Source organism: Pinus tabuliformis, chromosome X, assembly GCF_031772625.1.
Source record: "Pinus tabuliformis cultivar Carrire ecotype Pingquan chromosome X, CPIR1, whole genome shotgun sequence".
NCBI classification, from domain to species: Eukaryota; Viridiplantae; Streptophyta; class Pinopsida; order Pinales; family Pinaceae; genus Pinus; species Pinus tabuliformis.
Window position 1 is genome coordinate 568,891,288 of NC_142308.1, and position 26,970 is coordinate 568,918,257.

A 26,970-nucleotide genomic window follows, 5' to 3' on the forward strand; every position below is an offset into this window, starting at 1 on the left:
TACAAATATGCCTCACAATACTTAATTAATCCCTATTCTAGTTTCTCTCATTAAAATCACTCAAAACCATAATAATTACATTAATTTAATACTCAGGAAACCAACTTCCTTGAAAACACAAGACCCCCTATGTCTACTAAAATACAATGATTATTTTGAGCCGAATGCTCCTGCATCAGACTCTCAAGGTTGAAAACATTCATAATCTCCTGATCATTTTTTCTCATATGTTGATAGAAAACCTCCAAGGTCCCAAAATTTAGTTTGTAGTTGTCTGAATGCTCTGCACCTTTGTTGTTGATGTATGTGTGCTATCTTCTATTTCATCTTCCTCTCCTTGTCAATCAGGTTCAAATTCTGACTGATCACTCTTCATGTTGCTGTCAGTCTCCTCCATTTGGACTGCTTCATCATTAATTGCCATAATTCTTCAATCTATATCTCCAGCATATCCTTGGGTTGGTACATACTCTGCCATTTGTTGCTACCTCTTCCTCTTTTCTTTAGTTTGTTGCTATTGTCCACTAGCTCTTGCATATTCATGTTCGCTTTCTGCATCAAACCATGATTCTCTAGCATTATTTCCAGCAACATAATATCTTTGTTCGATGGATTAAATACTTCCATAGAATCTTCTTCTTCCATATTTACTTGGCTGCTCATATGTGCCAAATTTTCTCCAGCATCTGCAACAAAACCTGCACTCACAAAACAATTATTAAAATGAAAAACATAAGGCCTTCATGTCTCTTCTTCCTTTGGAAACATTTTAGTATGTTGCTCTAATTTTTCCTCTTTTATTAGCATATCAGTATGTTGATTCAACCTCTTTAAAGAATCCTCCAAAGGACTCTCGAAACTGTTAGAAAATATCTCTTCCACACCATCTGCTTCAATGATGTCTTTCTTCTCTTGTCCACTGTAGTGAACTCCTTCTGCAATCACATTGTCATACTCTGAGTTTTCCAGCAAATATTCTAGCAATTCAAGTTCTCTGTGACACTTCATAAGTACTTCATCATTACTTATAATTCCTGCATTTATACACAAATTATTAGTTTCAAAATTACAAGGTTCAACAGTCTCAACTGTTGCTTCACATGTCTGCTCTTCATATTGAATCTAATCTCCTTCTTTCACAAGAAATTATTCCTATTTTATAACAGCTTCAAACATCAATGTATTACTGAATTCTTTTTGCTGCAATAATTCAATGCTGTTCTCATTCAAGAGACATTATCCATCATTCTTTACTTCAAAGTATTTATCTTTTGAAATATACTCTTCCATACTTTTGACAGTGTCAAAAGATTGATCATTCTCTGCAAAACCTGTAATCACATCAAAATTATTAGATTCAAATATACAAGGTTTCATTTCCTCTTGATGATCTGAATTTGTCCAATAGTTTAGAAAATCATCAATAATTTCTTCCTCAACAAAGTAAACTTTTTGTTGTCTTGAACTATCACAATAGTTCATAAGATCTTCCACAGATCTCCAGTCTTTATCTTCACCCAGAACTTCACCTTGTTTTGCTTCACAAATGGAATCTTCCATTTCCAACTCAACTTCTCTAAGTTTTTCCACCAGCCACTTCACTTGCCTCTACTATAGCCTTCTCTATAATTTATGCCACTTCACTTCCTTTTTCCTCAAGACCCAACCTTGTCTTTGGTTTTCCTCTAATATCATCCTTAATACATTGAGTTGTTCTTTTAACTCTACAATCTCCTTGTCAATCTCCTCTTAACTCATCCTCTTGCCATTTGCCTTGGCATCCTCCTTCTTCATTTTTCTTCTGCTATGGTCTTCCTCGGAACCTCTGTTACCTTTGTTATGACTATTAGTATTCATCTCCTTCTCTATCTTCATGAGTTCCTCACTCACTTACTATAAGTTGTACTAAAGCCTCTGCAACAGCAAGTCCTCCCTGCTGCCACTTACCTCACCAATATTTCCTCTGTACTTGGTCTTTTGGAAAGAACTTTGTTCTGTATCTCTGGAACCTCTTTGAGCACTTCTCTCTGCTCCTTCTAGGCTTCAATTCATCTGCACCTTTTAAGAACACAACTATCCTCTTGTACTTCAATCACAAATGAAATACTAGGTTTTGACCACCTTTTCTTTCACTAAGAAACTCTTACCATCTTTCTTCATCCATTAGCAATTCAACCCAAACCCTCTGTTGAATTTCCTTTATGATCTTTCTGTGAGTTGCAACAAAACCTCTGCAGTAACAAGTCTCCTTCTTGCTACACATGCCTCACTAAGCTTCTCTCCTCTGAGCTCAGTCTTTCAGCATCTCTCTGGTTCTCTCTTCTTTGGAACCAATTGAGCACTGCTTGCTCTAGGTTACTGCAATCTTCTCACCTTCTTATATCGCTACCTTCAAAACCTCTGCATGATCTTGTTCTACCATTCACCTGCACTTTGAATGGATTGTTCTCTATTTCCTTTGCATCTGCAAATTCTCCCAATATTCTGCTACACTTTATCTCTGTGTGTCTATTATTTGTCATATTTAAAATCTGATCTCCTCTTTCTTGCTTTCATCACCATTCACCTGTATACACACCTTCAAAACATAACTTTGTTCTAAAATTTCTCAAAGAATTTTTTTACACATAGAATTCCCTTGTTCTGATTTGATACCAAATGATGCCAGCCAAAGTTGCATATACCCCAATGATGCAGCCTAAGCCGCACATACCCACAATATGCAAATAAATTGCATGTCACACTATGTGTGTCCCGGGAATTTCAAGCATTCCTTACTTAGTAAAACCTTCCATAAGTCAAGGTTTAATGCTCTTAATTAAATTCTTAAGTGGAAACATAACATCTGATGGAAACTTACTTTATCAAAGGTTGATTATTTAAGCGGAAATATATTTGGTTCTCTCTTAGTCCTTATAACTCAACCCTTCGGTTGATTTTATTACTCGCGGTAACAAAATATCATATAAGCTTTGACTTTGATTTTGATCACCCGCGCTTATCGACCATACCATGGTCTTCAGACTTTGGTTAAAACTCAACTTAACCCATAATCATTAATCCTGCTTATTTCTATTATATTCTCATATAATAGAAATATTCCATAAACCAGCTTAAACCTTACCTTTTCGCCATTCTACAGACCTTTGCATGTATACCGATGCTCCATTTATTGTGTTCTATTATCTCCTCGATCAAACGGTTATCACGTCGTCCACTCACTTCTTCAAACTGACTCCTTATCACATTAAATCTCCACTATTTATTCCTCATACCTCAATCCAACGGTGATCGCATAATCTCATGCAGATTACATGCACGATCGATATTAGACCGAGAGCATGTGAGAAAATTGATATTCTCTTTCCTCCGAGTGCTACGTGTCAACCCATAAGGTTAATCGTGTGAACTTGTAGGAATATCATTTTCTGCTTTGAGGGCGCGTGAGAAACTACTTACCGCCTATGAAGACCGCTCCGTCCTTCTGCTAACATGTGGCTTAATCTGATCCCTTCACTTCTTCACTTTAGTTTTCATGATAAGATCTCCACCACTCACCTTCTATTCGTTCTGTCTATTGATATGACTGATCCAATGGTTCCTGTGCACAATTACATTCATTACTTGTTCCTTCCTTTAATTCGTCTTTATGCGACTTTTAGTGTTCTGGTCTATTTACTTGACTCGCCTATATCATCATTTGTGCGTTTATCACTTCTAAACCATTAAATCACTTCCGATTGATATACTCCTCCTCTGTGCACTGTCCTCTATCTATTCTTCTATGTATTAGGTGTTCTCCAGGGTTTCTGGTCTTTGGTTTTTCTGAAACACAACTTCCTCCTGAACTTACTTCCATGTACTCTTAAACATTGTCACTCCTGAGCTTCAAATTTGATCCTTCAAACGAATTCAAACGATCAGATCATGATCCTTCAACCTCCACTTCTTCTTTTCATTCTGCTTAATGCCACCTACATACATATACTATGCAGAATTACTCTACACAATCTATAATTCCATCAATCAGCACACATCACACACTCAGGAATCAAAGTCTTTGTGTATATATAAAAAAAATAATTACATAATGAGTCTCTCTCTCTCTCTAGCCTGATTTTCTAATCAGTGGCCTTTTCTTTCCTGTTCGTAGGCTTACAATCAACCCTATCTAACTAACTCACTCTCTAACTCCTAGCTAGCTAACCCTCTTCTATGCCCTTTAGGCTTACATTTATACAAAAGATTTTGTAACCTATTTCCTGGTTCAGATCCTTAATTTGCTCATCAAGTCCTAAAATCTCTCAATGATCCCTTGAGGATCTCAACAACTTAACTAAATCCTAAGGATTCTCTTTAATCCCCAAAATCATGAAACCAATTCCTAATCTAGGATTTATAATATTTCAAAATCTCTCAATCCTCACTAATCACTCATCATCACTCATGTTCTCCTACATTTGAGAACATTTACAAATATGCCTCACAATACTTAATTAATCCCTATTCTAGTTTCTCTCATTAAAATCACTCAAAACCTTAATAATTAAATTAATTTAATACTCAGGAAACCAACTTCCTTGAAAACACAAGACCCCCTATGTCTACTAAAATATAATGATATTTCTGAGCCGAATGTTCCTGCATCAGAAATCAAATCAATGTGAGATACATTTCTATTCACATGATGTGTATATAAATACATATTGTCCTTACCCTTAGTTTTCATCTTCCAAGAGGTCTCTCAAACTTCATGATTGTTGGAATTCCTCCACACATACCCTAATGGATTAGGTATCAAATATGGTAGTTATGAAATACCCCATGAAATACTTTAGAATGGTAATATACATGCCTTCCTCCCTACATCAACACCACTCCCATATCATACCCAATCACATTTGTCTCTATCTGAAAAGGATGCTACAAGTTCAGTAATGCAAGAATTGATTCTTAACTAAGTTTTTCTTTAAATCCTCAAAGCCTCTCTACTGACCCTTTCCCCACAATAAATTATTTCTACTTGTTGTGATGGTGTGTTGTAATGTTTCTACTACTAAAAATGAGGCTATGAATTTCCTTAGGTATTGTATTGCCCCAACAAAAATGCTATCCTCAAAAAAATTGGTAGGCATTGGCCACTTCATGATGGCCTCCATCTTAGTAGGATTTGTCTTCAGCTCTCCTCCACATATCACACATCCTAAAGACACTAAATAATGTTGTGCAAACTCACACTTCTTGATATTTGTGAGTAATCAATACTTATTCAATGTCTCTAGCACTTGTATCAAATCTGAGATGTGCTCCTCCTAGGTAGCATTGTATACCAGTATATCATCCAAATGAACAATAACAAATGAATCTATAAAATGGTGTGCTATAATATTCTTTAATATCATGTACGTATCCAATGAATTTCATAGGCAAAACAACATAACTAACCACTTATAGAAACATTACCTAGTTTTTAAGGTAGACTTCCAAGTATCTTCTCCTTTAACTCAAACTAGTAATACCCTAATTTTAAGTTCAGTTTGGTGAATTATTTTTCTTTTTGAAACTTGTCTAAGAGATTGTCTATCCTTAGCAAATGGTACCTATTCTTGAGCATTATTTCTTTCAATGCCCTGCAATCAATGCACATTTTCCAAGTCCCATATTTCTTAGGCACAATTATGATTGGCTACCCATATGGTGAGGTACTTGGTCAAATGACACCCTATTTCAATAATTACACCAATTGTTTCTTCACTTCATTTTCTACAATTACAGACTACTTGTACAACCCAATGTTTGGAAATAGAGATTTTTGCAATCATTGGATTTCATGCTCCAGTTCCCTTTTGGGCAATATCCATTTAGACTCCTAGAACACACCTTATATGCATGTAGAAACTCTTCCAATTTTTTTTTGTTTGTTCCCTATTACACCCCTTCATGGATGATTTTGGTATCACTGACTCTTCCATAGATTGATTTTCTCCTAAAAAATAATAAAATATTCTTGTTGCTAGAATTGATCAATTTCTTGGCTTGGTTGGCACTTACTAGCAACATTTTGGACTTGATCCTATGTGCATTTATGGTGAAGGATATTACATGCTTAATGAGGTGGTATTTATTGGCTCTCTATATTAATATTTCATCCCACATGTACATCTAGGGACTTCCAAACACCACTCTGCATACATCGAGTGGAACTAGTTCAAGTTCTACTTCATCAAAAAAATTAACACTAATAATAAATCATGTTTTTCACTATTGGGTTACCTTTGTTTGTGCATCATATTTTATCAATCCCAATGGATATTGGATTGGATGATGATGAATGTATAATCCAAATTTGTTGACTAGTTCTATTGTAATGAAATTTGTCTATTATCCTGAGTTGAACAGGGTATCAATTTTCATATTCTTTACTTGTATCTTTATATGGAAGTGTTATGCAACCAGATCACAAAACAAAACAAAATATAGATCAAGGACTTAAAAATTATCCTTTTCAAGGGGAAAACCTCCTTTACATTACATAAATGAACAATTATTGAATCATTCAAATGACAAGACCTCCCTGGAATATATAGGAGTCTAAGGGGTCACAATATAATTAGATCCTACATAACAATAATAATGTAAGGACACAACAATAAAAATAGTGAGCTTCTATGGGTCACAACAATAAAAATATGGGGGTTACACGAGAACAACAATAAAAATAGGGGGCTACACTAGAAATAACAATAATAGGGCTACACTAGTATTATAGGGACCTAACATGCCCCTCTCCTTCAAAAAAAATGTTGTCCTTAGCGCATGGGTAGTTCTTGATGGTTTTGTATAAAATTTTCATCCTCCCATGTGGAATCTTCAACAGGTAATTGCTTTCACTTAATTAGATACTCTGAAATTGGTTGATTCTGTAGCTGTCAGGTTCTCGTTTCCATGATTGCTTCAAGATCTAATATGATTTTTCCTTCTTTGTCAAGTTCTGGAAATATTGCTTGAAGTGGGAGCTTGTCACCAACACGTCACCAATAACCTTATTTAAGCATGAAACATGGAAAACTAGGTGTACTCGTGAAGGTGTAGGAAGCTCCAATTTGTATTCCATAGTGCTAATCTTTTGCAGCATCTTGTAAGGACCATAGTACTTGGGTGATAATTTATTATCTTTCTTAGCTTTCTTGAGGGACATTTGTATGTATGTTCGTATCCATAAAAATAATCGATCACCTACATCAAAACTTATTTCACTATGATGTTGATCGACCTGTTGTTTCATTTGATTATGCGCCAGATTGAGGTCATCCTTTAAGAGTTGGAGAACTCTTTGTTGATGCTCGATGTGATATTCAACTGCTTGAACCTTAGAATTTTCTTTTAAAGATTTGATGGATGGTGGATGATATCCATAAAGTTCCATAAATGGGGTCATTTTTGTTGCAGTATGGAAGGAAGTGTTATGCCACCATTCATATAGAGGTAACCACTTGACCCATTATGTTTATTTATCAGATACAAAGTAACACAAATATCCTTTGAAACATTTGTTCACTATCTCATTTTTCCCATAAGATTGAGGATGATAAGATGAGCTATAAGCTAGTTGAGTACTAAGACAAGAAAATAATTTCATCCAAAAAATTCCAGTGAAAATGGGATCTTTGTCACTTACAATAATATTTGGGTTTCCATGTAGCTTTTGAATTGTTTCCATAAATGCAATAGCAACTTTACTGGCTTTAAAAGGATGAGATAATGCAAAAATGTGTGCATACTTAGTCAGTATATCAACTAACACCATTATGACACCCTTTCCTTCAGACTTGGGTAAACCTGTGATACAATCCATTAAGACCTCCTCCCAACGTTGACTTGGAATGGCTAAAGGTTGTAACAAACCTTGTGCCTTAATTGTCTCAACTTTATTTTGTTGGAAAACCAAGCATTCCGCCACTAATTTTTGAATATCATATTTAAGGCCATCCCAAAAAAATTCCTTCTTGACCCTGTGGTAAGTTTTTAAAAATCCTGAGTGCCCTCCTAATGGGGAGGTGTGAAATTCCAAAAGAATATTTTGTTTGAGTTGGGAATTCTTACAGAGATATAAGTGACCTTTGCACCATGATGAATCATTTTTCAAGATAAATGTATCATATGTACAAGGATCTTGGTGCAAATTTCGAATGAGTGTCCACACCTCTTCGCCATTCTTCCATTCATCCCTTGCTTCATTTATCTAATTAGGTTGGATAATAGAAATGGCACAAATAAATGCTTCCACCTCCTCATCCTCTCTTGAGGGTGCATCTGCAACAACATTTTGCTTCCATGTTTTGTAGATGATTTCAAAGTCATAACCCAACCTCTTGGTGACCCATTTTTGCTTCTCTTATGAAGATAATCTTTGTTCCAAAAAGCATTTAAGACTATTGTGATCTATTTTTACCTTGAAGATTCTTCCCATTAGGTAAGGTCTCCATTGCTTTTGTGCATGTATTATTTCCAACATTTCCTTCTCATAAATAGCCTTGTGTAAATACTTCCCTTGATTGGACAACTTTCAAAAGCAGTGGGTCTTCCTTATTGCATTAAAACAACACCAATTCCATTTATTGAGGCATAACATTCCATAATAAAGATTTTTGTGAAGTCTGGTGTAGCTAAGACCAGTGCTTGGCACATTGCCTCTTTAAGATGTTCAAAGGCTTCAGTTGCTTCTAGAGTCCAAGAAAATGCATATTTCTTGAGTAATGTTGTTAGAGGCACTACTTTTCTCTTATAATTCTTAACAAACTTGACATAATACCATTTCAACCCAAGAAATCCTCGAACATGCTTTAGGGTTGTGGGGATTTTCTATTCCTTAATGGCTTTAATTTTGTTAGGGTATACCTTAACACCCTCATGAGGTACAATATGACCCAAATATTCCACCTCTTGCACTCCAAAGAAAAATTTGGAGGTTTCTGCATATAATTGTTTCTCCTCAAAAATTTTGAGCACCCTATCAACATGTTGAACATGATCCTTCCAAGACTTGTTGTAGATTAGTATATCATCAAAAAATACTAATGCAAATTTTCTAAGGAAGGATTTGAAAATGAAATTCATCAAACCTTGAAATGTGGAAGGTGCATTAGTAAGGCTAAAAGGCATGACCATAAATTCATAATGGCATTCATGAGTTAAGAATGTTATTTTCGGAATGTCTTCAGTCTTCATTCTAATTTGATGATATCTTGAATGAAGATCCAACTTGGTGAAGTAAATTGTTCCATGTAATTCATCCAACAATTCATCAATGATAGGAATGGGAAATTTATCTTTAATAGTGAGCTTTTTGAGCTCCCTATAATCCAGACACATACACCATGATCCATCCTTCTTATACACCAATACTACTAGAGTAGAGAAATAACATTGACTAGGTTGAATTATACCCGCCTCTAACATCTCTGCAACCATGCGTTCAATTTCACTCTTTTTGGCATAGGGATATTTTTAAGGCCTGATGTTTGGAGGAACACTTCCTGGAATCAAGTTAATAGCATGATCATAATCATGAATATGTGGCAAGCCTTTGGGAGTCTCAAATACCTTGGATTGATTGTCCAATACTTTTTGGAGATTTGGAGAAATAGATGATTTCAATGTTTGAACCTCTAGTGAGAATAACTATGCAATTATTCCCCATTATTATTTCTTCAAAATAATTCTCATGCCATTAGATCTTATTATCTTCCTTAGTTTCCTTGCAATACCCATTAGTTCAATTTCCTTTCCTTCCCAAGAAAAAATGAAGAAAAGTTCTTGAAAATCATAAGTTATCATCCCCAAAGGCTGTAACCATTGGAATCCCAGTACAACATCAACACCACCCATTGGAATGGAAATAATTGGACTATTAAATATATATTCCCCCATGGTTAGCTTGATAATTTATGGTTCCTCCATTTGCAGTGATCATTTGACAGTCTGGTGCTAGATATAGAAAGCAATCTAATTCTTTGGCTATCTTACAATGAATAAAATTATGGGTTCTACTCGAATAAATTAGCATTATTACCTTTTTCTTCTTGATATATCCTTCTATCTTGAGAGTTTGAGGAGTGGTAATTCCCGCCAATGCATTAAAAGATATGGTCGGATTCATTTCTTCTTTCTCTGGGGTTGGTTCTTGGTGTATATCCTCTTCTTTCTATGTTTCTTTTTCATTTTCTTCCTCCTCTTCACAATCTATGTAACATAATTTCGTCTCAGCACACTTATGACCTTTAGTGTATTTTCTATCACAACTGTAACAAAGCCATTTTTATATTTTTTTCCTCCAATTGTTGTGGTATCAACCTTGTAGGTTGTGGAAGGTTAGGATCAACAATACTTCCATATTTATAGTTGTGAGAGGTAGACTTCCTTGTTGCCATAATTTTTCTATCAATTTTTCTTGCCACCCTGAATTCCTTCTCCAATGAATCAAGTTCTCAAAGAAAAACCTCATGTTTGATGTTATCCTTTAAATTCCCTATGAAGACATCAATCATATGCTCCTTTAGAATATCATTTACCCCGATATTCAATTTTTGGAAATCCTCTATGTGCTCCACCATTGAACCCTCTTGTTTGAGACTTATCAATTGGCTAAAGAAGGTGTTGCTCTTTGTATCCTCATAATGTATTATCATTTCCTTTATAAAAATTAACCAAGAGGAAAGTGGTTTACGAGAACAAATCCATCGATACCATACAAATTGATTGGGTTCTAAATATAAAGATGCAATGTGTACCTTTTGTGTGTGTTGCACATCATGAAAATAAAAGTATTTCTCCATCTGTAGTATCCATGTTACCAGATCCTTGCCATCAAACTTCCTCATATCTATATTTGGAATGTGGTGGTTCTTAAACCCCACATTGGAGTCTCAAAAATCATAATTCATATTCCTTTTGTCCACATCGTGATTTTCATGGATTACCTTGTCACCACTGGGAAGCCTTTCTTGCAACAACTTTGTCAACCCCTCCCACTTTACATTCATCGCGTCCATGTATAATTTAAAAACCTCCATGTTTTCTTTTATATTTGCTTCTAAATCATTCATATTATATTCTAATTCATTTTTTGTTACTCTTTACGATAGGGAAATTTGTTGCACTTGGTCTTGTAATTTTGATATATCATGTTCTATTTCTTCCTCTTCTTCATGCATCATGGTAGAGCATTTTAGTTGCTTACTAGGTGTATCAATTTTTTTTTTCTATTTCGACGCATTTTGGAATAAACAAATGATATTTATGCTTCAACATGCAATTTTGAATCACTTCAAACGGTTTTTTAAAACAAAAGTTATGCAAAAATTAAAAAGACACACACACACACCTTTTTATTTCTTTTAGGATCACGATATTGAAACTATTTTATCTCCGCAATTTCAGCCTCCCAAGGTATAAAATTACATACTATGGTACACCTCTAAGTCTTCTTTCCAATTTCACAATTCATACCAAGATTGGATTCTTTAAGGTAAAGTTATGCAAAACCTTCCACAATGACCATATTATGGACTAGTTCAAGAAAGCGAACTTGTACGGATTTCCACATGTCACTGTTTCGACATTTGGGCCTAAAATGATAAAAAAAGACTAATGTTTGTGCACTTTCATTAAATTTTTACAAAATTTAAATATGATGTTCATAGAGAAATTTATGATGATTTTCCCTAGGTCACATGTTTGAGATTGAATTTTGGATCCTGCAAAAACCTTAACTTCTTCCAACCATATCTCAGAAAATAAAGTGAACCAAGCTCTAAAAGTTTTACAGGAATATCACCAAGATTGCGGCTCCAAGTGGTAGAAAATTCAACTTCTAAATCCTTATGTAAAAACCTTTATATCGAAAATACCAAGATGACCTTTTTGAAGCAGCGAAACCCTAGAATCCAAAGCTTTGATACCAAATGTTATGCAACCAGCTCTCAAAACAGAAGAAAATATAGATCAATGATTTAAAAATTATCCTTTTCAATAGGTAAACCTACTTTACATTACCTAAATGAACAATTCTTGAATCATTCAAATGACAAGACCTCTATGGTATATATAGGAGTCTAAGAGGTTACAATATAATTAGAGTCTACATAATAATAAGGACACAAAAATAACAATAGTGGACATATATGGGGCACAACAATAACTATATGGGGGCTAAATGGGAACAAAAATAACAATATGGGGCTACACTAACAATAACAATAAAGGAGCTACACTAGTATAATAGGGACCGAACACGAAGAGTTTAGTCATGTTCTTCTCTTCTTATTGCTCAAGGCTACTCAAATTCACCCACTTTTGCACCAATATGTAAAAAATGTTATCATACATGTCCAAGTTGCTTTCCCCTTGATTACTTGAATATGTGGCTATGAATTTTTTATTCTTCCCATCCTTCTTTTGGTTCTTCAACTTGATTTTTAGAAGTAGTTTCCAACACTTCTCTTTCATATGTCCATAATTGTTATAATGGCTGCAGTGGTTGTTGGGATCTTTGCACTAATTTGTTGTGGTTGTTTCATCTTTGTCATATTCTCCTTTCCATTTTTTCTTCCCTTCTCTGGAATCTTCTTTTTGTTCTTTTTTCTTTGACCCACTTGATTTCCCTTTCCTTTCACCTATGTTTTCCAAGTATTGTACATGTACAAGCCTCACCATTGTTTTGGATTTGAAAAATATCACTTTCTTTCATAGATCGCTATGAAGACCCCCCAGATACTTATGGAGTATGTATGGGCTCTTGAGAGAGATACCCAACATTATTTCCATCTTTCTAAATTTATGGTGTATTCTTGCACACTCTACCATTTTCTATGCTTGAGGTAATTCCACCATATCCACTAGTTCTATCTATACTCGATAGGGTAGAACTAGGAATTTATGAGAGTTTTAAAATCCTCCCATTTAGACACTAGAGAATCACCCTCCAACATCAGTTTTTTTCATGGATTTCCCATGAGTTTATGGCATGGCCCTTTAGTTTCAAATAGGTGAAAGAAATTTTATGTTCTTCCTCTATGTGATGAATGCTAAAATAAACCTCTAATTGTTGCTAATAGTTATTTAATTTCAAAGTGTCAATCTCCCCTTGATATGGATTAATTCCAACCTTTACTTCCATCTTGAATAGGGACTATGAATGGTCCATGAAACTCAAACTGGGTTTTTCTTTTTGAGGTTCTTTTCTAGAATGTGACGTTGATTCTTTTGGATCCCATGATTTTTCCTCTAATCAAACCTTCGATTTAGTATGTATTATATGATTCTAAGCTTATTTTTTATAGCCATTATGAAAAGGTTCATATATTTATTTATTTATTTATTTTTATTTATTTATTTGTTTATTTATTTTATATATATATCTATGATCTACTCTTCTAGCCTTGCAAATATTTCCTTTGTTGGATCTTCAATATTATTAATAGATTTGTTGAGACATGGTTGGAGTTTTATGACTTTCAACTTAACCAATTTCGATACCCTGAAACTCCCCAAAATATACACAAAGAAATATACTCTGAAACTAATATGATTTGTAAACTACCATGGATATTCCACTAAATAATTCATCACAAGGGAGCTAATAAAGAAACATACTGAATTTCTAAATCTATACTATAAGGAATAATTTTTCCTCGGATTTATGCAATTCTTAAGTTATTGTTTATTGTGTATGCATGAAAAATATTAATATTCATAAAATAGTGAACAAATGGAACAGTCACTCACAAAACCAAAACGGCAAAAGATATGACCTAGGAAACCCTTTTGGGAGTAACCCAACTAGAAGGTGACGTTGTTCGAGTCTCTTTCTCTGAATGGAAATGGATTCAAGTACAAAGAAGTGAGGCATGTGCCCTATGAAAAGCTACATAATACAAATCTTATATGTTTTCTCTATCTCTATCCACTCTCATCTACTCTACTCAACTATGGAACAAAAATGCACTAGAATGGAATGAAACCCCTTTTCCTCCTAGTGACTTGATTATGGCACAACACGATAGCCAATTAGGGGTTACATTTGACCCATTAAACCCTAAATATGAGCTCAAAAATCAATTCTTCTAGATTTTTCTTCATCATGGTCATGTGGCTAGCTCATTTTTCATGAATAAAGGGGTTTACATGGCATCCTCTTGAATGATGGTGGAAAAAATATGAAGGTCAACTTCTAAGTGGCATAAATTTTACATATGAACTTAATTTGAAGTCTTTCTTGTGCCATTGGAAATGTACCTAAGTGTAAAAATTTTCCAAGGATCTTGGAACAAGAAATATTTTTTGGACCCCCAAAAAATATTAGGAAATGCCTCAATGTTGCTTCTAGAAGGTTTAAAACCCCCATTCGCCAAACTGAGACCCACTAGTAAAAATGGTCCTATGAGATAAATCCTCCAATTATTCCACTATAAAAGCATCAACATGGATGAAAAATAATATAATTATCCAATCCAAATTCATTTTACCAATTACCCATGGTGTACTTGGGGAATGTTATTGGGAAAGGAACAAAAAGATTGAACATTTGAAAAAGGAGGCCATAATCAAATGGATATATATTACCAATGTCTTTGAACTTAGGATCATTATGGAAGAATCACATCACATTTGGAAGTATATCATATTTTTTAGTTGTTGCTACTCCATTCCATTCCATAATAACCAACAAAATATTTTATAGTAGGGAAGGAATTAACATAAGGCTTTTGAAGAACTAAAGTGAAGTATCAGTCAAGCACCAATTCTCGTTATCGAATTTTCATAATCTATTCAAAGTGGAGAAAGATATAAGTGGGTATGCTATGGGAACAATTTCGATGTAAGGAGGTAAGTAATTTGTTATCCATTTGAATTGTTTGATTGTTCAATCTTGAAGTACCCTGCATATGATAAGGATCTCTATGTTCTAGTGCAAGCCATTAATAAATGGAATCTCTATTTAATGGGTAAGGGTTCAATTGTTCACATTGATCACCAACCATTATAATAATTGTTGGCCCAAAGTAAGCTTCAATATGAAAGAAACTACAAATTGATGGTATTTTACAATTTTTCATCTCATCATCAAGTATAATTTTGTTATCACTAACAAGTTTGTAGATATTTTTTCTAGACCACGAGCACCTAATATCACAAATTTATGTATTCTTGTGTATATTAATCCATTCACCATTGATGCATAAAATACAATATGACTGTTCCAACACGTAGCCTTACTCGCTAAAATTAGCAAAAGAACACAAATCAATATCATGGAATACATTGTTAGAAAACCACATCTCATTAGACTTGAAAAAGGAGCACAAACCAATGCCATGTGTTACATCCTTAAGGAATTGTATCCTTACATTGCAAAGTGATATCCTTTCATCAAAATTGAACCATGGTGAAATGATTTTTTATTGCTATGTCCAACATGATCCCATCAATCGATAGCCATGTAAATAAATTGACATAACGACAGACAACTTTATTTTAATTTAGCAGTAACTATAATATATATGGTTGACAATGAATTGAATGTTATAGTGTTTGGTCTTTGGCAAGGACTAGCAACTAATGTTAGTGATGGTTGGTAAAATTTTCGAATTTTTGACTTACAAGATACAGTCTACACCATAAAAAAATAAATTTACAGTAAGTTAATAACTTTGTTTGTGATAGCTTATCTTTAAGTAGAATTTGCAATTTTGGTAGCTAAAAGGTTATTCAATAAAGTTTTTATAGAAGATTCTTGCATGAAAAATAATTTTATTCAACATTCATCATCAAGTGGAATGCCCTCCAAATGGTGTATAGAATAATCCATGAATGTAAAGAGAATCATCATCAACATCCTCCAAAGGATCAAAACCATGTCTAGATCATCATCAAACATAAGCTCAAGGAATCACGTAATATCGGCTAACACGCATACAAGATTCATTAAAGCATAAAAGGTGGACAATATTTAATTTCAAATCCATATAAGTATATCACATTAAGTATCTTCTTCAAACTTCACACTAGTTTAAGACTTTATACAAGTGATATTTAAGTGCTCCCAACCCAAGTGGAGGAACAATTCCTAGGCCAACCCTTCAATCGATAGGTGTGAGTTATACACAATAGGGTCAAAGTTGGACTTCTTGAGAGCTTTCATAGTTGTATACATGGATTATGCAAGACCTTCATCCATGAGCACCATTTTAGAGGGATTGCTTGAGTTAGCTTTTCCTTGAAGCTACCTTTTACACCCCTTTTAATCCTTTTATTTTGCTTTAATTGGATTTCTTAAAAATATTACATTGATTTCATTTAAATCCCCCTTTAGGATGGGTATTTAATTACCCATATGGGTTGTGATGTTCATTAAGTCCCCTTTATTTTGATATGCATTGATACACATGGGACAAGGGTGGTTGCCTCACATGAAGGCGTAGAACTCAAGATAACTTGGATTTTAATCATAATTCATCCCTTGTCAGTGTTTTGCATTTTAAAAATTGGAACATGCTCTTATATTCTTTCTTTTCGCAACTGCATTAACCTATAGGAATTTTCAAGCCCCTTCTTCTCATAGGATGAGGTTAACAAGGAATTGATATGATTGAGTAACAACAACCAACCCAAAAGAGAGGAACACAAAGAATAGGATAGATGACAAGTGTTAAGTATGGAAGGATATGGATACACTATATCCATTTCAACCTCCTATTGGTGCCCCTCTTGGATAGTGAAAGAAAAGGCCTAAGGTGATTACATTGGATTAGAAGGAAAATATGACATTTAAAGTGAAATAAGGAAAAATTTACGACTTCCAAGCATCATTATTCATTAAGTGATTTCAACCCTGATCCTTACTTAGATGCCTACAATATTAAATGTAAGCACTTTGTATAAAATAATGGTTGATGTGCCTCATGGTTGTTAACCGACCTTCATCATTTCAATATGTTGATCATGTGAATTAGCTAAGCCATCATGAGTGATAGGAATATATGAGGTTATTATCTAAGGGGCATATGAGCTTGTTGGCTATAAATTTGCATCATGGGAGAAAAATGTTCTCTTATGGTTACCCCTATACATACATAGATAACATCTGGCCCTAACTTGAGGGCATGTGATCACCATAGAGAACTTTATAACTTCAACAAATCTAGTACTCCAATACCTATGTCATGTGTCAATCTAACATTTTTTCTTTATTCTATAAATAAAGTAATTAGTACTATAGTAATAGGGAAATACGATAACCCTAGAATAAGAAAGGTCATACAAGCTATATGCGATAAACAACTTTTAAGACAAATTTTATGCTATATATAATAAGTAAATATGCAATAAAACCAACATGATATAAAGCAAGGAAATATGTCAATTGGGCTTAGATTGGATGGTTGGGAGGAATAATTGATATCTTCCCCAACCTAGTTCAAATCTTGTAAAGTGACATCGTAATCTCTTGAAAAGAGTAATATATGTGGTTCTCTTAAATGAGTATATAATGTGGCGCTTGCATGATACCAGCAACCTCACTTTTTCCTTCTGACTAAGATGGAGACAAATTTCATTCCCCAAGTGGCCTTGAATGCCCAAAACTTTATTTGGAAAAAAATAAATCAAGGAAGGATGCAAAATCAAGATGCTTGACACACAACATAATCTAATCTAATTTAATATCCTAAAAAGTCAATTAAGTTCCAATATAAGGTCTAAGAAGTTGGCCACTAACTAGTAATGGAAAATTCACTTGATTAAATTTGGACAAATGGAAAAAGTCTATTATGACCTTTCCATGGATATTGTATAGATAAGGGTAATTTTCAACAAGTAAAAGACTCATCCTTTTTCAAAATATTCTCTTGTTGTATTGCGATCAAAACCTTTGTTAGTTCTATATCTTCTTATTATTAATTTTCTAGTGTTCTATGCTTGAGACAATCACTTATCGCAATTCTTCTTCAATTAGAAATCACTGTATTCAATAAATTCAATCTTTCAAGAACAATAATTAATTGTGGATAGAACAATAAACCAAATACACAATATAAGACAACCAAGAACAATAGAGACACAACAATTTGGTCAAATACCATGGAAAAACCCCACAAGGGGGAAAACCATTTCCAAATTCCTCTTCTATTAGATTTTCATTAATGTTCAGCAGAGAGATACAATATCCAAGCACATCAGCAATAAGTCAAAGGGAAAAGCCTTGATTAGAAAAATTCACCATCCAATTTCTAATCAAAGAAGAACCCAAAAAGTCAACTCTAGTCAAAAGACAAATCTGTAAATTCTGGTAAATGTCAACAACAACAGCACTAACCCTAACCAATCTTGGTCAAAGGTTAAAGCAGCCTCCAAAAATTCCAGTCAAAGTAGTATAAAACTTAGCCTCCTTAGCTCAATCAAACTCGGTAAAAATAGTCCCAAAAACTACCTCTGAAATCAATCAAAGTCAAAGTCAATGTTGCGGTCAAAGGTCGCCTTAGGTTGTGGTCAAGTGTGGTCAAAGTGCATATAAAAATTCATCCTATTTCCTAAATTCAGCCTTCAAGGAAATATCTAAATCCCAAGTCAAAATCCAAGTCAAACAAGTCCAAAACCTAAATTCAACAATGGTCAAATAGATCCAAAGCAAATGTCAATGTTGGTCAACAAAAATTTCTCTCTCCTTTGCATGTGTGGACTCAAACCATAAATTTTCATAGTTGTATGAAAAAATCAAGAGAAGATGTGATGTGTTGATGATGCCTCCAAGTGATGTGGCATGTGGTGTATTTATATGTGATTGAGGAAGTCAAATTACCTTGCCCAGTTCGCCCTGTACTTTTGTGTACTTGTGGGTTTCACATTAAAATAATATTTTTCCTTGAGAAAACTGAATTCTTCCATGGAATAGTAGGGTGTTGAAAGGGTGAGGAAGCCTTCCCAAAGGATGGAATTTCTCCTTGAGCTACCAAATTTCAACACTCCCTCTCAACTAGGGAGGAAATCCTGACTGCATCAAAAATATCATCTCAAACGTATCGTCTTTGTCATCATTTAATCATGTCATATATCATCTTTTCTCATTTTTTGAACACTCTTGAATCTCAAAAAGAAGAATATTTATAGGGGAGATAAACCTTCTACCATATATCTAATGACAATAGGAAGGATACCCAACTTTTCATGAGAGATAAGGATCACACATCTTATTGCTTGTTGATCTTCCCACCTTCAACCTCAAGAATAAAGTGGCAGAACACCCACATCCTTTCACTTGGGGAGGATACCCAACTTACCAAGGGTAAGGATCACACACTCCCAAGTCTCTCCTCAGCCATTGGCCAGATAGGTGGAAATCCCGACAAGCCCAACTTATGGGTAGGATGCATACTGGGGCATACTCTGTCAAGTCCCAAAAAAATGATAAGGGAGGATACCCAACTTGTCATGAATGAAAAGGATCACGTACACCCTAAAATGACAATAGCTAGGATATCGACCTTTTCATAGTTGACAAGGATCACACATCCTATTGTTTAGAGTTACCTCAACCCTAGGATCTCTTTGGCTCAATTCCTCTCCATGGGAGCTCAAATAGGGGGAAAGAGAATAACTTAGTGTCCTTGATCAGCCGTGACCCTTTCCTGGGAGGGTCACATCCATCAGCCCAAGCTGGTCTCTAAATACTAAGAACTTCCCTTTCAGCAAAGCCTTGGTAATAATATATGGTATCTACTCATCATTCAAAATGTGATGGAGTCTCACTACTCCTCTCTGCACCATATATTGGATGTAGTGGTATCTTATCTCAATGTTCTTGGAATTGTTGTGAAACATGGGATTCTATGCAAGTCAGATCTCACTCTTGTCATCTAAATATATCATTGATGTATCCATAACTTGCTCAAACAACTCTCTAAAGAGCTTCCTCAACCATACTTCCTCATAGGTAGCCATGCTAGCAACAATATACTTAGCCTTAGTTGTGCCAAGGGCAATAGAATTTTGCTACCTACTCATCCAAGATATCATGGCAGATCCAAGGCTGAAACAACATCCTGATGTGCTCTTCCTATCAATAACATTTTTAGCCAAGTCGACATCATTGTAACCATGACATATCTGGTAGTATATCTTATACCAAGATTAATAGTCCCATGAAGGTATCTCAGCACAGGCTTAGCAGTCACCCAACATGCATGTAGAGGCTCATTCATAAATTGACTCAGAGTGTTAACTTCAAAACATATGTTTGGACAGGTGTTTATAAGGAACAATAGTGCCCTAATCAACTATGAGTACTCAAAAGGATTTTCTTTATCGATTCCCACAACTTCTCCACAAAGTCTTGAAGTTCATCTCCATCGATGTGGTAATGGACCAAATATTTCCAGTAGTTTCACAACATATTTCCCTTGAGAAAGGAAATTCTCACCAAGTCTCTTACACACCTCTAAGCCCAGGAAGTAGTGCATCAATCCAAGGTCTTTCATATTAAACTCGGAGGCCATCTCCCTCTTACACTTGAGAATAAGAGGTTCTCCAATTATCAAGAATAATTCATCGACAAGCAATACCAGAATAAGGGGCATACCTTGGATAATTTTGACATAGAGATTCGAGTTGACATTGCTTCTTGTAAATCCAAGACTCATCAAGTGGCTATAAATGTGGGAATACCAAGCCTTAGGGCTTACTTCAATCCATAAAGTGATTTCTTCAGCCTACACACATGATTCTTTTTGTCTTGTACTTTTTTTTTTAACGGTAACGGATATCATTTATTTAAAAATCTGGGTGAACCGAGGCTTATTCAGCCTATTTACAATGCTTTCATTTCCTATTTCCCGCCTTAGGGGATTCTGCGCGCCTGAGAAATGCCTGGACCTCTCAGAGCTCTACTCATTTCCGACAAAAGACGAGATTTGCGGTGGTTTTAGCTGGAAGTCGTTGAGGATTCTGGAACAGTGGATTGCTGGCTGTTGTAGGCGATTAATATCAGTCTCTGGCCATTGCTATCCGATGAGGAGCCCTGCAGCCTAGCACAGTGGCGCTGGCAATGAACCGATTTGCAAGGTCCTCCATCCGGTCCCTTTCGGACTGCAGAGTCTTCCTCAATGCGGGTGTCGTATGAGTCCATCTGGATATCGAGGAGAGGTGCTTGTGCCGCCTTCAGAGTCAAGAAACTAGGCTCCTCTTTACAGATCTTGAGCGTTTGCAGGCCTCCCTTTTTTCCTAGCTGCGCCTTCCCTGTGTGTTGAGATTGAAATGAAAAAAACACCCCAGAATTATCAGTGCTCATTTTGCTGTGGCCAGTTTCAGGTAATGTGCCAGAAATATTAGACATATTCTTCTTGAGCATGTGCAGAGTGATTACTCCAATCTTCTTGCTTCTTGATCTGTTCTGCCCTTGTGCTAAGGTATGAAATTTGAGATAGCACTGTTGCCATTGTAGTTGAGAGTACCCGGAGCTAATAGGCATCCTTTGTTTGCCATTTCATCTGCCTCCTTATTCAAACTTCTGAGGATGTGGAATATTTTAAAGGAGGTAAAATCTTGCAGGATTAGCTTTAGTCTGTTCAGGGACTTGTTGAGGATTGCATTGTTGAACTGGTCTTCTGAATTGATCTTCCTGATGAGGATTTCAGAGTCTCCGAATACTTGGCATTCTTTGATGCCTTCGTCCCGAACTATTTGACAGGCTTTTGTGAGGGCCAGAAGCTCTGCTTGATTGTTTGTGGAGATGCCGAGCCCCCAGCAGAAATGGGCCTTCCTGAGATTTTCAGCGAAGTAAATGACTCCTCCAGCTCCCGCAGCCCCCGGATTTCCTTTGGAGGCACCGTCAAAGAAGATTGAAGTTGTGTTTTGGATCTTCCACCAATTTTGAAAGGTCGCTTCAGATTCTCTGATTTTCCAAGGAGGAGAGGGGAGGGGAGGGGGAAGGGGACGGATTTTGCTAGAGGGACAAGGGCTGTGGAGGTTCAGCCATGCCATTTCAGAGGGGAGAAGGGAGGATTCAGAGAATTGAGAATGCTGGAGGACAGATTCAATAAGAAGGCCTTTGGCAATTGAGGCGGTTTTAGCCGGAGAGCGAGAGGTATTATTGAAAATTAAATCATTCCGGGCAAGCCAAATTTCCCAGCAAACAAATTTGGGAATGGAAAGCCAAATATGAAGCCACAAGGATTTCTTTGGGATGGATTGAGGGTAGTATTGGAGCCATCCGGAAAAAAGGTCTGCTATGGAGCTGTGCTGGGGCGGGGAGACGGGCAGTCCAAGAAGAGTTAGTGTCCATACTTCTTTGGCAAAAACGCAGTCAATAAACAGATGGGAAGCTGTTTCTCCTGAGTTTTTGCACATTGCACATCTGTGAGGCCCAACAAAGTTTCGCTTTGACAAATTGTCCCCTGTGAGCTGTTTATTCTGCATGAGGATCCAAAAGAAGAAATTGACTTTGGGAAGACCCTTGGCATTCCATACCTGTTTCCAGAACGATGGCGTTCTCATGCTGTCTTTTTTGATCTGAAGGGCAGAGTAACCCAAAGATGGCGTGTAAAACCCAGTTTCGCCCCATCCCCATCTGTCTGCGATGTTGCGGTGTACCGGCGCTGCATTTAAGAGCAGTGATTTGAGAGTTTCGGTTTGATGTTGAAGCTGCTCTGGCACAGGAGGGATCGCCCAGTCAACCCAATTCCCTCTGCTGTCCCACTCAGAGATATCGTTCAGCTTTCTTATTCCTGCATCGTGGAGCCAGTTTCTGATGTCCCGGATTTCTGCGTGGGAGTTGAGTGGAGGCCTGTTCATGATGCGATCTTTCCAGAGAAGGGTCTTTTCCCCATTGCCCGGAATGCGGTATAGATGTTTGCTGAAGCTGCTCATGCTTTTCCTACAGAGATTCCAGGTATTTGTGCCTGTTGTTGTATTATTTGCTGTCAGGTGCCTGAGGGAGATCCCCTGCGCATATTTGGCGATGAATGTTTCGCTGATCTGATGAGTAGGATCTGAATATATTTTCCACAGGAGTTTGCATCCAAGTGACAGATTCGAAAGAGCAGGATCTCTGATCTGAAGCCCGCCTTCCAGAATTGGCCGCTTGACTAATTCCCAGTTTGCCAAATGGATTTTATTTTGATTGCCTCTGCCTCCTTTCCAGAGAAAGTCTCTTAGAAGACAAGAGATCTGCTCCATGATGTGTTTTGGGGCCAGAAGAAAGGAGGCTTGATAAATGGGAAGAGCAGATAAGACAGATTTAAGAAGAATGATTTTCCCTCCCTTGGTTAGCCAATAGCCTCCCCAGGAGTTGATCTTGTCTTTAATTTTGCTGATGACACCCTGCCACAGAGATCTGTTATTGACTCCAGATGTGAGGGGTAAGCCTAGATATTTGATGCTGTCCCATTGGGCGAAGCACTCAAATCCTAGGATCTGGGCTATATTATTGAGGTTGTGCTGACTCACATTCCATCCGAAAATCGAGCTCTTTCTGTCATTTATCACAGCTCCTGAAGCTCTACAATAACTTTTTAAAACAGCATCAAAATTGGCTGCTATTCTAGTGGAGGCTCCTCCTAGAAGAATAGAGTCGTCTGCAAAGAGAGCATGATTCATTGGGTTTAGAGCATTTGCGATTCGGATTCCTGGGAGATCACCTGTGTTCATTTCCGCAGCCAGCTTCCTGCTGAGAGAATCGGCCATAAGAATGTACAAGAAAGGTGAGAGAGGACAGCCTTGCCTTAATCCGCGGTGAGCTTGAAAGAAGGATGCTGGACAACCATTGACCATGGGGGCAATCCAAGGGCAAGAGATGCATTCTTTGATGAGATTGATGAACTGAGGAGGAAAGCCGAAGGATCGTAGGACTTGGAGAATATAGGAATGGTTGACTCTGTCAAATGCGTTCGCCATATCAAGCTTGATCAGCATCCCCTTCTCTTTCCTCTGTTTGCTGGAGTGTATAGCTTCCTGCACTTGGATGATATTATCCAAGATGTGTCTGCCTTTGACGAACCCCCCTTGGGCTTTGGATATTAGTTTGTCAAGAAGGGGTTTAATTTTGTTTGCCATAATTTTTGACAGAATTTTATAGGAGGCATTGCATAGGGAGATGGGCCTGAACCTGCCAAATGTTTCCGGATTGACCTCTTTTGGTATTAGTGCAAGAAAGGTGGAGTTGATGCCTCCCCCAATCTTGGCTTTCCCAAAGAATCCGTGTATCATTTTCAGCAGGTCTGTTTTGATGATGTCCCAGCAGACTTTGTAGAAGTGAATTGTGAAGCTGTCCGGCCCGGGGGCCTTATCTGAGTCCATTGCCCAAATAACCTTGATGATTTCTTCTTCAGATACTGGTTTCAGTAATGCCTGATTGTCCTCATGGTTGATGAGATGAGGAATATGCGAGAGTAGATTTTCGGTATCTTCTTTGCTTCCTTCATGCCTTGTGCCATATAGTTCTTTGAAATGATTTTCAGCTGCAATTTTTATTTGGTCAAATTTATTACAGATCTGCCCTTCATCATTTTTGATCTCTGTAATATGATTTCGAGATAGGCGGGCTTTGTATTGTTGGTGAAAAAAAGAAGTATTTCGGTCTCCTGCCTTTAACCAGAGGCTGCGAGATTTAAGTCTCCAGTGCTCTTCTTCCCTTCTGATGGATTGATGGATGTTTCTTTGAAAGGCTACTTCTTTATTTAAAATTTACGGGGTGATGTGAAGCCCTTCCATACCTATTTGCAAGGTTTCCAGCTGCTGGACATCGATTTTTCTCTGATGGGTGGTGGGGTTCTGAAGGTTCCTTAGCCACTTCTTTAGAGCTTGTTTGGTGGCTTTTAATTTTTGCTCCCACACGAAACTTGGTGATCCAATGATGGGGATATCCCAAGCTGATTGGATGGTGTCCATGAACCCTTCTTTTTCGATCCATAGTGGATTAAATTTAAAGGGAATGGGCCCAAGATCTTCTTCGGGGGCCAGAAGGAGTTGGATAGGCTTGTGATCCGAGGAAAGCTTGGGAAGAATTTTTGTTGATATGAGGAGTCTTTCCATCAGCAGGGAGCTTTGAATTAGAAATCTGTCCAACCGGGCAGCGATGTGTTCAAGCCCAGTTCTATTATTTGTCCAAGTATATTTGCCTCTCACCGGGGCAAAATCTAGAAGATCCCACTGTTGCATTATTTCCTCTACCAAAGGGAGCATCTGATCTTTGTTGCTGTTTCCCCCCCTTTTTTCTTTAGGCTTCATGACTAAGTTGAGATCTCCTCCCAGGACAATGTTTTTTAGGGAGTGCTGATCTAAAAAGGCCGAGAGAGTATTCCAACAGTCTCTTTTTTCTGCATAGTTAACAGGAACATATAAATTGAATAAGGCTATAGATAACTTACTTTCTAGATGCTTGAGCTCCGTGAAGATCCAATGTTGCGTTTCATGGGAGTTTGCCAAATGAAACTGGTCTTCCGACCAGAGAGTTGCAACGCCTCCCGAGGTTCCCCTTGAGCTGACTGCTATGCCTTCATTCTTTTTCCATTTAGATTTGCTGATATCCTTGAGGGCTTGCCCATCGATTTTGGTCTCTTGGAGCAGGAGGATGTCTGAGGGTTCTATTTTCATTAGATCTTTGACAGCTTCAATTTTTGGTTGGGTCCCCAGGCCTCTACAGTTCCAAGAGACTATTCTCATTATTTACCTGGCGAGGGGTTTGGGATTCCTCCCTTGGTGGATCTTCCTCTAGTATTTCTTCCTATGGTCATCTCTATTGTGGATTGGCTGCCTTGCATTTTGAGACGCTCTGCTTCCTCCTCCCTGACTGCTTTGTGGGTCTTCCTGCCTACTTTCTTCGAGGGTCTCTCATAGGTCTCTTCCTCTGAGGAGTCTGAAGGTTCTGGCAATTTTTTCTTCTTTGTTATATCTGCATATGAGAGCCTGGAGGGGCTGCCCTGAGGAGAGTCAAGCGGTGCTTCTCCACCTCGCTCTTTATTTGCCTGTGGTTCTTCGGCCTGTGCTGGTATGATCAGATCCGTTTCTAGGGGTTCTGAAGGAGAGGCTTCCTCAGGATTTGGGATCTCATCCGATTTCTGTTGGGTTTCATTTTCTTTGCTGGGTTTTCCTTGATTGTTCCCCTTTGTGGCTCCTTTCCCTGTTGCTTTTGCATTGCCCGTTTTCTGGATTGTAGTCCATTGATCTCCCTTGGGGGGTTGGCTCTGTTCTTCCGATTTTTTCTTGCAGTGTTTTGCAAAGTGACCATAGCCGTGACAGTGTCTGCATTTAAAGGGGATCTGCTCATAATCCAGCTCCTGAATATGGGACCATCCTGCCACGGTGAGTTTTATTGCTTCAGGTAGTCCTTCTTCCAGATCTACTTCCACGCATATTCGGGCGCAGGAGTATTGGTCTTTCCTTACAGCCTGATCAATGTATTTGCCCAGAGAGTTGCCGATGATTTGGAGGGATTTCTGGCTCCAGCAATGCAGGGGGAGATGGGGAAGCCGCACCCATACTGGAACTGCAGAAGGGACATCCTGGGTCGGATCGAAATCTGGAGACCATTTATTTAAGTATAGTCCCTGTGGCCCCATGAAATATGGCCCGTTCCTGAAGATGAGGCTCCGATCTTTTGCTAATTCAAAGACAAATACAAAGAATCCTTTGCCTACGAAGTAAGATTTAATTCCTTCCTTGATCAAAGGGATCCAGTTTCTCTTGATCCAGTCTTCTACAGATTTGGACGATGGCCAAAGGCCGGTGAACTGTCCTATGAGCCCTCTATCTGCTAGATTCAGAGCCGAGTGGTAGGTTTCTTCCTCGGGGAGAGCCACCGTGGGAATGCAATCTTTTTTCTTGACGAATTTCTGTTGTTGAGCAGAAGGGGGGCGTCTGTTGCATGCTTCGATTATTTTCTGAAACTCTATGACTTCTGGAGGGAGGGGGGGAGGATCTGCC